The following is a 9,717-nucleotide window of genomic DNA, read 5'->3' as shown; positions in this document are numbered from 1 at the left end:
TTCCCCATGATTCTAGAAGGATTAATGAAAGAAATGAAAAAGATCTGGGGAAAAAATGAGTGAAGTGTTCTTGAGAATGTCCCTGGAAAACTCACTCACTTTTTCTCAACTTTGATTTTTTCACATCCAGGTGGAGGGAATGATTCAAAGTTTGCAGGATTTAAAAAACAGTTCATGCACATGAGAAAATGATACAGAAAACTAGACTTGCTTCATATTTCTACTCAAGAACAACTAGTGAAACTGTGGCACACACCTGTAGTCCCAACCACTCTGGAGGCTGAGGCAGGAGTATTACAAATCCAGGAGTAATTCTGAGGACATTTAAAAAGATATATCTGCCATTTGTCCCAGATATCCCACTCCTGGGTCTATACCCAACATAGAGAACATGGCAAAATCTTATCTCAAAGAAAAAGAGGATAATGACTGCAATATGTACAATACTTCAAGAAAATACAAGATTGACTCTAAATTCCCTTTTCTAATCTCTCTTTTATTTTTTTTTTCTTTTTTGCTTTTAGATATCTTAGAATAAGATCTTCCCTCTGATCTTCCCTTTTTAGTAAGAAAATATAGAAGGTGGCATCACTGTACCAGAACTTAAACTGTACTATAGGGCAATAGTAACAAAAACAGCATGGTATTGGCACCAAGATAGACTGGTAGACCAATAATACAGAATGGAGGACACAGAGACTAACCCACATAATTGCAGTCATCTTACAATAGACAAAGGCGCCAAAAACAAATATTGGAGAAAAAAAGAGACCTTTTCAACACATGGTGCTGGAGAAACTGGCAATCCGTATGCAACAAAATGAAATTAAAACGTTATTTCTCATCATGCACAAAACTCAACTCAAAGTAAATCAAGAACCGAGGAATTAAATCAGAGTCACCGTTCCTATTATAAGAAAAAGTAGGCCAAAATCTCCATCATGTCAGATTAGGCCCCAACTTCCTTAATAACACTTTTATAGCACAAGAATTAAAATGAAGAATCAATAATTGGGTGGATTCAAACTAAAGTTTCTTCTCAGTTAGAGAAACAATCAGTGAGATGAATAGAGAACCTACATCTGGGTAGCAACATTTTACATCTCATACATCAGATAGAGCACTAATTTTTAGGGTATATAAAGAAGGCAAAAAGCTAAACACCAAAAATACTAATATCTCAACAAATAAGTGGGCCAAGGAACTGAGGAGACACCTTTCAGAAGATGATTTATAGTCAACTAACAAATATATAAAAAATGTTCAATATGCATAGCAATTAGAGAAATACAAATTAAAACTACTCTAAGATTTCATCTCACTCCATTTAGAATTCAGCTATTTAAAATACAAACAACAATAAGTGTTGGTTAGGATGTGGGGAAAAAGGTACACTCATACATTGCTTATAGGACTGTAAATTGGTGCAGCCAATATAAACAATAGTATGGAGATTCCTTGGAAATCTGGGTATAGAATCACCATTTGACCCAGCTATCCCACTCCTTGGTCTATACCCAAAGTACTTAAAAACAGGATACTTCAGGGAAACAGCCACATCAAAGTGTATAGCAGCACAACTCACAATAGCCAATCTTCGGAACCAACACAGACGCCTTTTAGTAGATGAATGAATTAACAAAAAATGATATATATATACACAATGGAATATTAGTCAGCAATAAAAGAGAATACAATCATGATATTTTCAGGTAAATGTATAGAGTTTGAGAAGATAATGCTCAGTAAAGTTAGACAATCCCAGAAAAACAAATGTCAAATGTTTTCTCTGATATAAAGAGGATCATTCATAATGGGGTTTGGGAGGAGCATGGGAGGATTTTTACAAACTCTAGATAGAATAAAGGGGTGCAAGTACTAAGGAGGGGGCATGGAGGAATAAAAAAATGGTAGAATGAGGATGGATATCATTACCTTAAATACATACATGAAGACCTTAAAGATGTAAATATACTTTCTATAAAAACAGAGATATGAAAAAATGTGCTTTATATGTGTACTATGAATTGTAACTCATTCTTCTGTCATATATAACAAGTTAAAATAAAAATAAATAAAACAGAGGATTCAAAGTGGGAGTAATAAACCAACTTTGTCTTGCAGTAGAGTGCACTGGGACCTGGACTTTATGTATGAGAAGATGCATGCACCAAACCAGAGAGAGACTGCAGTGAGGTGGGAGCTGCAAGTGACAAAGGAATTTGTCTTACACTGTGTAGAATGAAGCCATAGGATGTAGAAACCAGGATGATATTTTATTTATTCTAAGTCCCTGGGGAAATAAGGAGTGGAAACCAAATGTGATGCCAGAAATACGGGATAATGCGTTCATAGTGATAAGGAACTTTTGATCCAAGAAAACAAATTGTAGAAAATTTTTTTCTTTCTCTAATGATCTAGCAGCTAAAATTATTGAAATATACTTTTTTCAAAACAAGAGAAATCTAAAATCTTTCTTCATGATCATGATCACTCTGAAATTCCAAAATTTCTATACTTTAAAATTAAGGACCAAAATTTATGTCTCCTCTCATGAAAAAATGTGTATGTATGTGTGTATATGTATACATATTATGTGTGTTTGTGTGTGTGTGTGTGTGTGTGCGTGCGAGTCTGTATATATGGGGTTGTTATGTGTGTGAGCATGTGTGTGATTTATATGGTTTGCTGCTCATTTTATGAGTCAGAGTTTAAGAACAGGAGCTGAGCATCTAATATGTATGTGTGTGTGTGTGTGTGTGTGTGTGTGTGTGTGCACGTGCGTGTGTGTGTGTGTGTGTAAATGAGTATGCATGTGTGTGTTCTGGATTATGTTACAGAATCTTGGTCTTATACTGCCGCCCACAACCAGTGCAGGCAGCTAAACTTAAGGTCACTCGTGGGAATTTCCTGGGATACCAAATAAAACACAGACACACACACTTTACCTTTAAATCAAGCTTCAGGATGGCTCCTCTGCTCTCGGCCTCAAGCTCCCCAAATGGGAGAGTGAGGAAAGTCACCAGAGGCTGGCAAGAGAGAGAGCTAACCTGTTCAGAAGTGAGCTTTTATTGGGAGGGAGACCCTCATTCTTTAAAAAGTTTCATCCAAGATAGGTCAAGAGGGCCAGGGTTACAGGTGAGAAATTCAACCCCTGGGGCTGTGGGAAGAAACACCCATGCATGAAGACACATTCGGCTACGTCAAAGATTCAGGCAATATCTAGGTCCCTACAAAAGTAACCGACAGAACCTCTTCCAATCACAAGAAGGAAAATGCCAGTCATTGAGCCCAACAGCCCCCCTAATATTCCCACATTTTTCTTTCAAAAAGAAGGCGATGGGTCACTTTTTTGAATCCCTGAATCTTTATTTTGAAGGCTCACCATCCTACTATTACAATAGAGAATTAGTAGCAAAGAGAACAACACAAGAATATAACATGCAGAATGTTTAAGAATGTTTCCAGGGTTATTTGATCAGCTAAAAAGTAGAATCCAAAAAATCAATTTTACTTTTTTTTTTACATCTTGAATACAATGATGTAGCTCCAAAAAAATCAAGCTGTTATTATTATTTTGCCAAATACCAAAACAAATGGTTTTTAACCTTCTTCCAATCCATTGGGAAGCATTGTATTTGGCTAGCAAGACATTTAAGTCTTTCCTAGAATTTCAAAGCTGAAAGTTCATTACTAATATTAATGACAGTAGCCTCTAAAGCATTTAGCTTAGTCTCAATTCTTTCATCAGTATTTATTTGATTATGAAGAGCCTTGGAAGTATTCTGAGCCAAATTATTAAGAAAATTTGCATGTTGAATATTTTGAGATATGGCCACTGAAGCTGTGACCATTGAAGCAATAAAAAAAACCAAGGCAACAACACCCACTATTATGAGCACATTTAGATCTCACTAGATAGGCATATATTTGTTGTAAGATTTGAAAATCAGCTTCAATGTACCATGGCTCTGAAATATTAGCTGGTAATAAGACAAAAGAGGGCTGATGGAGTATTCCTTTTCCTCTATTATATCTGGTGATACAGTTAGTTAAATTACATTTACTACATGTTACAAGATATCTATAATCTTTCATTTAATTTATACATTCCAGTAATTAAGACATAAGGTAATTGAACACAGGCTCATAAGCCATAGCAAAAACTTTCCTTACAATTCTTGCCTACAAAGTCTGGTAAAGACTTGTCAGTAAAATGTAAGAATTCTGAGGCAGCAATTAAGTACCAAACATCTTTCTGAATGCCACCTTTGCTGAAAGTCAAGATGTTGCTAACAAATCCTCCAGGAATTTGGCAGTCCTCTTGCATAACTGCCTTTTGTCAATTTTAGGAGACCAGTACAAAATATACCTACTATTTTTAGGCACTTTATGTTGTAGTGTAAAAGTATTTATACAATCTATCTACTTAGGAAAAGTGCCTATTTCTATTGCAGAATGGTTAGGACAATGAAGTATTATTCATGGACGTTCTGCTGAGATGACTGGTTTGTTATGGGAAAGTCCCATAACTCATCTAATATAAGGTTTTAAATCTTCTTTAACAGTACAATTAGTTGGTCTAAGTCTCCTAATTGCTGTCTTTCCCTCAAATAACACTTTAGACAGCCAGCATGTTTATCATGGAACCAACACAACATAGCCAGAATAATTAAATCCAGTCACATCTTTGAGAGTAATATGAGTGTTTGTAAGTCCTCCCATCATATGTGAGTGATTAGTAGATACTGGGATGGATTCTCCAGTCCACACACCTGGGTGTACTAGAGGTGGATCTGGAAAATATGTACAATAAGTTTCTCTCTGATTCCCTTTTACTCAACAGCTCAATAGAGGTGTTACTGCAGCAAGCATCACCATTGGAGTTTTAGTTTTCCCTTGCTGTCAAATCATTCCTGTAGCCCATATTGTCAATTTCTTCAGGTCCTTCCATGAAATTAGCTTCCTTGTTCGGTTTCTCAGGGTCCCTATTCTCTTCTTTTGAGTTTTTAAAAAATTGTTTTTAGTTGTACAGGGACAAAATATGATATTTTCTAACTTTTGAGTGAAGGCTTCTCTGGGTCGATCTTCAGTCATTTGAATCTAGGTTCAAAGTCCTCCATGCCTGATGGTGTGTTCAGCTATCCAAAAGGACAAAAAGCACCTTCTGGAAAAATACAAGCATGACCTCTGCCCCACATAATCACTGTGTCTTGTCCTTTACATTGATCAGTCTGTAAGTCCTAAAGGGCCTGTTGCTATGGAAGACATGTGTCACTCAGTGCAGTGTGACCTTCTGAGTCATAATTTAGAAAATTTAAAACAAATAGAGCATTATTGAGGTTATGTTGGGGAGTCATAGTCCTATATCCCCCTTTCAGTTTTTGTAATTGTGTTTTAATAGATAAATGAGCTCATTCTACAATGGATGGACCTTGAGGGAATATGGAATATTCCTTATGGAATAACTGCTTTATGATCAATCCAAAACTCTTGGCAAAATTGTTGAAAAGAAGAGCTTACATAAGCCAGTGGATTATCAGTTTTAATCTGTATCATAGTGCAGTCCTAAGCAACTTAGCAAAACTCTCTTTCAAAATAAAAAATAAAAAGGACTCGGTAACAAAATCAGTAAGAAATGTTAAAAGATCCATTTTACAGGTATCTGCATGGTAGTGAGCAGGTCATTCCCTGGATAAGGCCAGCCTGCAGTCCCACCAGGCAAGTTAGAAGGTCACTGGCCCACATAGAGGGGACAGTGTGCAGGCTTTTCAGGCTTTTTCAACATAACCCCATGATGCACATTTTTGTCCTCACTGATTAATTCTCTCAGTTCTCTTTGATTTATTGGTTTTGACCTCTTTTCCTTCTTGTTTTCCTGACTATTGGAATGATTCTGATGGCAAAATGGCTAAACTCCTTTTACCTCTGACTGTCTGCTGACTCATAGAATTCAGTGAATTCACATTTAGTAATAAGTAAACAAAAGGTCGTCTGTGGATTTGTGTTTACAAGCAGTTCTGCAGCATTTTGTAACTGTGTTGGGAGTGTTCTGGGGGATGTGGAAACAAATATGTTACCTATGTGAGGTTGAAACATCAACCAGGGTTTCTAGAACGTCTCTTGAACTTTCAACGGAAAATGGAATCACACGATTTTGCTCCAGAGCCCTACTTTTTGATGATAGCAATTATCTATGTAACTGTATATGGTGAGTAAAAATTTCTGGGGCTAAGTTGCTCTTTCATAAAATGATAATTATAGCCATACATAACTCATAGAATTGTTGGATGGGTTGTGCCAGTTAAAGAAGGAAAAGTCCTTACAACAACAACAACAACAACAACAAAATATTAGAATAGAAAGTAGAAAAATTGGACGTCACTTTCCTATGCTCATATATGAATACATGACCAGTAAAATTCCACATCATGTAAACCACAAAAATGGTATTCTAATTTGAATAAGATATATTTCACATATGTATAATGTCAAAATACAATCTTCTGTCATATATATCGAAAAAATCCCAAAGAAAACTTAAAAGAGTAAAAAAATAAACACTAGCTAGTTTTTTTTGAGGTAAGGGGTGTGTAGGGGTGTGGTGTACCTCTCTCTCTGCACTCCCAGTTGAGAAACCTCTCTGGACTTTAGAGCTCAGACCTTCCATGGCAGGTGTATCTTCTTTGAGATCCTGCCTATTCCACCTTTGTGAATCATGATCATAGGATCTCTTGGTTCCTGACTGGACTGCAGGAACTTGTGGACTTTAATATACAAAATAAGTAGAATAATGAGGAAGTGGTGTGTTTTATATAAATCCTGAAAGAGGCAGGCAGTCCTGAGCAAGTCCTGTGATTCAGATAACAAGACCCACGGAAATCTTAAGTCAATTCTAGGCAATATCCATCACCTACATGAGGAAAGAAGTCTAGGCAACCCAACGTCTCACACTTCCCTTCTCTTTAGTTCCTTTGATTCTGTTGTTTTTATATTTATTTGAAAAAGGAGTGAGTTTAAAAAGGAAAGAATGAGTGAGTTAAATCCTGCTACAAGTTTCAGTAAAGTATTCTTTTACTTCACAGAACTCATTCAAATTTATAATTCAAAATCTGAATTTGTGGTTTTTTTTTTTTGTTCTTTGTTGTTTAGTGTTTCATTCCACCAACAACGGTTAAAATTCATGAAAGCCAAGTTTCTGGATAGTTCATGTGTAATGCTTGACACAGGTCCTGAACATAGAGTGGGCATACATCTCATTCAACCTGCAGTGACTATGGGGTGAAGAACATTCCTCTTTCAGTCCAAGAGGATGTGTTCCTGAACCTGATAGTCTTCACACCACTCCAAACACAAAGCCCAAAATACTTGGCCATTCCCTCTCTGTGCCACAAAGCTTAGATACTGTCAGCCTTCCAAAGTTGGCAAGATGAAAATAGTCGTCACTTAAAAGAAAGAGCATTTGAGAGCTGAGTTTAAAAAATCATATTTCTTTTTTTTCTTTCATCCTATTCTTTATTTTTTCTTTTTGCATACTTAAGATTATGACCTGTGAATTTTGAATGTAAAACAAAAGCCAAAACCATGTGCAATTTATTTGCCAGTGAAAGTAATAACAGGCTTCTCAAAAGAGATATTATGTGGGCTGACGATGCACAAGAGAATGGACTGTTCCATCCCAAGAAAGAAGCTCCACCTTTAAAATTGATAAGAATGTTTTTTCTCATACTTCTATGATTACTTTATTTGGCATCCTACAATTGCCTGTTCATGTGTACCCTACTCAAGTCAGCATGGTATCTGGGGCTGAGTCTCTATAACCAAATACGTGAGCAGATCTTTATACTTAACCTATAAAACAAATGTAGGTGTCCTTCAAAAGATGAATATATAAAGAAAATGTGATATGTATATATGTATATATATATATATATATATATATATATACACACACACACACACACACACACACACACACACACACACACAATGAAACATGACTCAGCCTTAAAGAAGAATAAAATGGCATTTACTGGTAAATGGATGGAGCTGGAGAATATTATGTTAAGCAAAATAAGACAATCCCCCCAAACCAAATTTCAAATGTTTTTTCTGATATTTTGATGCTAATTCACAATAAAGTGGAGTGTAGACAAGATTAAGTAGAAGTATGTGAAGGGAATGAAGGGGGTTTATGAGTAGGAAGTATAGTAGAATGAATCTCTTGGTTTTACATGATGTAGATTTACTTGGATTGTGTAATCATATATGCACATAAAGTAATACTGTCTGATTCATTCTATTATCCTTCCCTTTTTATATTTTATTTTGAGAGAGGGTCTATCTAAGTGTCATAGGGCCTCAATCAATTTATGAGACTGGTTTTAAACTTGCAATCCTCCTTCGTCAGCTTCCAGAGTCGTGGAGATCACAGAAAGGAATAAGTTGTCCTACTGCTCAAGATAAATTAGGAAAGACTATACCAAAATAGGTGCTGTGGGAGCTGGGTTTTGAAGGGTAAGTTGAAGTCTTTTGTGAGGCACAAAAACATTCTAGGTGCAGTAACCTGTATATCCAAAGATTTATGGATGTAGCTTGTTTTGATGAAGGTCTCGTGTATTCTCATGTCAGCAGCTATGGTGCCATGAACAATTAAGAAAATTAGATGCTAATGGCTTTGCTTGAGTTCAAATATCAAATATTACATAACATTGACATTATTGATTACACAGTGATATATTAATTTTTCCACCAAAAATGAACTAAGCATATGACAGAAGTCCCAGGCCAGATACAAAATCTAGGTCTGGCCACTCACCCCCAAAATCAAACACAAAGGGTAATTGTAAAAAGCAAGTAAAGAACTTTAATCTGTGTATCCACCCCAGGAAGATATAATTTTAGGAATGTCTTTACGGTGTGGACTTGACCTGAAGGCTTTGATACAAGAATTAGAGCAGTGGGGAAGAAGTATGCATTGTTAAGCAATCCTGCCCAAACTTTAGTCTCATGGATCACTATCTCAGTTCTAGCACTGTGAGGTAGCTCCTGAGAAGTCCTAATCACTTGAAAGGGGTAAATTTTTACTTACTGCTCAGGATGTTCATCTACCAGACCTTGGATACTAGAAAGGAAATGTAGATGTCATGATATGATTTCTTTTGTTCAGGGAACACTCTCCTCATAGTGATCTGTCTACAAGGCTCTGCCATTTCTAGAAGGAATTGAAAAATGAATGAGAAATTCTAGGCACCACTCTGGGGCTCTGAAGAAAAGCTACTGTAAAAGTTGAGGATCAGGACTGGGGCTAAAGCTCAGTTGGTAGAGTGCTTGTCTTGCATGTACAAGGCCCTGGGTTCCATCCTCAGCACCAAATATACAAACGACACAAAACAAAACCCCCAAAGCTGACAATAAAATGTTCCTTCAATCTTGCCTCAATCTCCAAGGTGGTATCAGATTAGGTATATTTGGGACTAAACATTCTTATTTTGCTAATTTTTAGATAAACACTCCTTAAATGATTAACATGTTTTGTGCAAAGCTGTGTAGTCACAAATATTAGGTTAGTAAAGGATACCTAATGAAGGCAGAATACCAAGATTTATTCTTCTTTTAGTTACCCATTGGACAGGTGCTGGCCTCAAAGTTAATGAAATTACCAAAGGAAGTTGGTTTAAGTCAGTTGTTTAAAAGATAAAAAAAGGAGAGTGCATG

This window comes from Ictidomys tridecemlineatus, chromosome 16 (assembly GCF_052094955.1).
Source record: "Ictidomys tridecemlineatus isolate mIctTri1 chromosome 16, mIctTri1.hap1, whole genome shotgun sequence".
In the NCBI taxonomy this organism is placed as follows: Eukaryota; Metazoa; Chordata; class Mammalia; order Rodentia; family Sciuridae; genus Ictidomys; species Ictidomys tridecemlineatus.
Note: the sequence above shows the minus strand (reverse complement) of the source record.